The 4,447-nt window shown below is 39.0% G+C and overlaps 1 non-coding gene across 1 annotated transcript; it reads right to left on the bottom strand.

The window, feature by feature from the left end:
• Nucleotides 1–348: 348 nt before the first annotated feature.
• Nucleotides 349–430, bottom strand: trnas-gcu (transfer RNA serine (anticodon GCU)). The gene has a single exon. It is a non-coding gene; the product is annotated as a tRNA-Ser (tRNA).
• Between the last annotated feature and the right edge of the window lie 4,017 nt (nucleotides 431–4,447).

The raw sequence follows: 4,447 nt of genomic DNA, 5'->3' as shown, positions 1-4,447 counted from the left end.
ATCTGATCACTGTTCCTGTTTGCAAAGCTGTCAAACTGAACTGAGCAGTAATGTGACCTAGCTTCCTATCAGATTGTTTGTTTATTTGTTTGTTTATCTATCAGTCTAAATGTAAATCTCCGTGATTGCACACACATGCTGTGAACAGTGAATTTGTCCTCTGCATTTAACCCATCCAACACACTGGTAGTGAACACACACACACCAGACGCAGGAGCAGTGGGCAGTCTTCCTTGCACCCGGGGAGCATTAGGGTTAAATGCTTTGCTCAAGGGCACACAGCCGTGGATGTCGGTCCTGACATCTCTAACGTTTAGGCCACGGCTGCCCCGTAAAAGGTACTGAACCCGACGAGGATGGGATTCGAACCCACGCGTGCTGAGCACAATGGATTAGCAGTCCATCGCCTTAACCACTCGGCCACCTCGTCACATATGTAGTAGTTTATTCATCTATCTTCCAGAACACAGACGAATGTGTTTTATAAAATGCTATTCTGTATGCAATACACAATAATGTATTCACATGACAAATCAAATGTCCAGGGCATCTGAAGAAGAGAAAACAGGGCAATCCAAATGTTGTTAGACCGATGGGGGGCCTCTTGTTCGAGACACATGTTGCATTGGTCCAGCAACTGAAAGCGTTTAAAATGAAAAATAATATTAAACTTATAGTAAATGATAATACCTTTCTAAGAATGTAATTTACACTGTTAAAGTGATCATAATATTGGATTTTGAAAATGATTTATTTACCAGGTACTAAGGAAGCTGGCGGAACTCACGGAGAGCATGACAGTCTTGGCAAACAAGAGACTGTAATGTCACTAGAAGCCATTTATCTAAACTGCCACACATGCGCTTGAAAAGTCAGCATAACTGGATGATTTGTGTAAAGTTGGTGAAAATGTTTTATAGTGACATTGTGATCACAGAGCATAATGAGAGTAATTGTCGCTTATAGGGTGTAACCAGATCACTATATGTGCCACTCTTGTATTACCGCACCATTTGAAGGATTTCTAAAAGACTCTGAAGGCAATAATGTGTAACCTAGAAGCATTTGACAGATGAGGGGAGAAACCCGTATTGAAGAGACCTAGAGTACAATCAATATTTCTTCTGTAAGTAAATAATTACCTAGAATATCTTAACCTTTTTATTTATTTTTTTTATTTTCTTTATATTTTTTTTTTTCTCGTGGAAGTGCAGATTCAACAAAGAATTTGACATAATTCCACAACTACGGAACAGAGACTTCAGGACAAAGAACATGCTAGAACGGACCGCCCGACACACACACACACACACACACACACACACACACACACACACACACACACACACATGCATACAATGCAGTGTGCAAAGATAGCAAAACAAGAAATAAATGCACCATGCCACAGTTTCTGATTGAACAAATACAGTGTCCATACACAGGAACAGATTTCTGAGAAAAGACATTTGTTTGTGCATTTGTGGTTTGGTCTCTGTTCCACTTCAGCTTTGTGGTCTATAACAGTAAGTGAGTGGAGCTACCTTGGCCTTTGTCTGGTTCGATGTTTAAAGACATCTGAAGATACAATGGAAAAGTAATTAAGACCATATACATCTCAATAATTAAGTGTAGCAAAGACAGTTTAGCTTCATATATAACATCTGATTTCGTTTTCAGTGTTTGTTATAAAACCTAATAAACTTTAATAGTTAGGCAACAGTAAAACTGCTTAAATTGTAGTGCAATGCTACTCACTGTCTGGGTCTCTAGGACACTCACTGACAAAACAGAATCAACAATCATATTATATTTTATGCTGTCCAGACTAATGGTAACCACTGACTCCTGGTCTCTTGCTTAAAAAAAAAAGATGTCAGAGTACTCTCTCTTCCCTCTTCCTCTATTGCTCAAAACCTCTCAGTGAAGCCAATGTAAGTAAAAGAGGTTATTTAGTACTTCTGTCGATTAGTTAAATACATTGAGCAACAGTAATTCTAATAATACAGTCCACCAATCTGTTTAAACAGACGAACTCCACTACTCCACTATTCCAACTTCAGGTAGAAAGTGAAATGTCAGAAGGTATCTAGCAAGCTAATTGGTGTGGAGACAGCTGATTATTGATGGGTGCCGTTCTTCTTTGCTCTACAAAAAGTTTTCCTCATCTTACTCACGAATGCACTTCTGTTTTCTGCGATTCGGATCAGTCACAAAAGAGGGTTCACAGCTACGGCACCATCCCCTTCGTCTAGATGATCAATCTCTGGCCATGAAAAGTTTCAAATCAAACAAAACCATTCCAGCCATCCTCAAACTAACATTTCAGACTGCTGATGGCATTCCTAAAACAAAAACAAAAAAAAAAAAATAAATAATAATAATAAATCAGTGTGATCACACTGGGCTTTCTGTACTGTCCAACAGTTCAACATTATGTATGAGCTGAGATGATGATGATGTTCTTGCTAATGTTTGTATACCCTGAGAAAAAGTGCATGTACTGTTTCGAGTGACATTTTACCACAGTTTATATTGTCCTGTAACTACTGTATGGTACGAAACTGCCTTGTTAAAACACAATTATGACATGTTTGATTTTTGGGGGGGGGTTTGCCCTTATTTCCATTTTGTGTTTGCCCTATCAGTATCAAAATTCCTTATGTTTGCGTGTCATTTTTTTTTTTTAACATAACTGATTAATGACTGGTCCCTCAGCTGCTCATTGGTCTTTGTTACACAATATTTGATGTAACAAAAAAGAAAGATGGTGTTTGCTGATGTCCTTTAGCATAGCCTACTGTTACTTTTAATATTTTCATTAAACTCATTCACACTGAGACTTTTGTATTTTAAACAGGAGGACTCTGGGCTGTTCTGACGCTGGTGCCTCATGACAGTGAGATCTTCACTGGAGAGACTGTCACTCTTAGCTGTGACATACATGGGGGAGGAGTCAGTCAGTGGACTCACAGGTTGTATAAGGATGGTGTTGTTTCTGATCCATTTGATGAAAATAATAAATATACCCTCAGTGTTGCTGAATCCGACAGCGGAAAATACACTTGTAGGGGAAAAAGTTGGACCTGCTGCCAAACAGATAATCAACAGCACATCTGTAAATAATCTCCTAATGAGACAGGTTCAGGTAAAAGGTTAGATGAGGTAACATAGGCAGGGAATTCAGCTCTGTCTCTCTCTCCTCTGTGTCAGATGTCCTACATGAATAAAAGCTGCTATGGCATTTAAAACAGATGGATCTGAAGGATGTGACATATGGACGCTGTCCATGGTCCTGAACCATACTGTAGACAGTGATGGTTGGTCTGTAGCAGGGGTGGGAAAATCTGGTCCTGGAGGGCCATGGTCCAGCTGTTTTTCTTGTCGACCAACTAAATACAGTCTCTGATTGGCTGAAGAGCATGCACACCTGTTTTCAAAGTGAGAATCAACAGATAGCTAAGAGGTGAAAACAAAAACTGGCTGGACACCGGCCCTCCAGGACTGGATTTGCCCACTCCTGGTCTATAGGAAAGTGTTGGCATCTCCCTGACTTTGTACAAAGATCATTTCTCATCACCTCTGTGGACATCCAATCATGTCTTATTTCTCAAATTACCCACACTTCATGAATCAGTCAAATGGTAAAACAGGTGAAGATTTGTCTTGTATGTGTTTGTAAATACAAGAATGTGAACATATTCCATACAGTTCATAAATCTCTATGCACACACAACAAAAATATCTTGTTGAACTGTAATTTTCTATTTGGCCACTGGGACAAAATATGATCATAAGACATATGATAAAGTGAGGTTGTGCAAAAAGAGAGGTTGTGTTTAAAAGGGCTGAAATATTTCACAATGTAGTGTTCATCTGTAGGAAAATATGCCACTCATATTATCTAAAAATTAAAAATCACAAAAAGACTTTATATTAATATTAATATTTATACTTTGTCTTTCTGGTCCTTTTTACTCACAAGGACATCCTAACTTTATTTGACATCCATGAAACTGGTTGTCAAGATGACCACTCTGTAGAGACTGTCCTCCTGTCTTAATTCTGCTAAACCCATCTACAGCCTTGTAAACCACCAGCTGATGAATGTGATGATGAATGATGTGGGTATAGGTGTCTTCTCTTACTTTGGACTGAATCTGGATCTACCAGGCCACAAAAAAAAGTTCCCAGTGAAGAGTCCCAGCGGTGCATCCCTGCAGGGCTCGGTTTTGTGTCCACGGCTCAAGGTAAAAAAAAAAAAAAAAAAAAAAACTAAATAAAAAATAACGAAATAAAAATCACCCTTTTTGTGGGTGTTGCGCCCGTTCGGTGAGTGCAACAAGTAGAGAGGGAGAATGTGGAGCATTGTTGGACCAAACGTTATTTTATTTTAGCAACGTGACAGAGAACAAATGTGAGTCACCTAGGCTTCACAAAAGTTCCCAAA

The sequence above is a fragment of the Chanos chanos genome, chromosome 7 (genome assembly GCF_902362185.1).
Source record: "Chanos chanos chromosome 7, fChaCha1.1, whole genome shotgun sequence".
In the NCBI taxonomy this organism is placed as follows: domain Eukaryota; kingdom Metazoa; phylum Chordata; class Actinopteri; order Gonorynchiformes; family Chanidae; genus Chanos; species Chanos chanos.
Note: the sequence above shows the minus strand (reverse complement) of the source record. Positions and strands in the feature narration are given on the sequence as shown.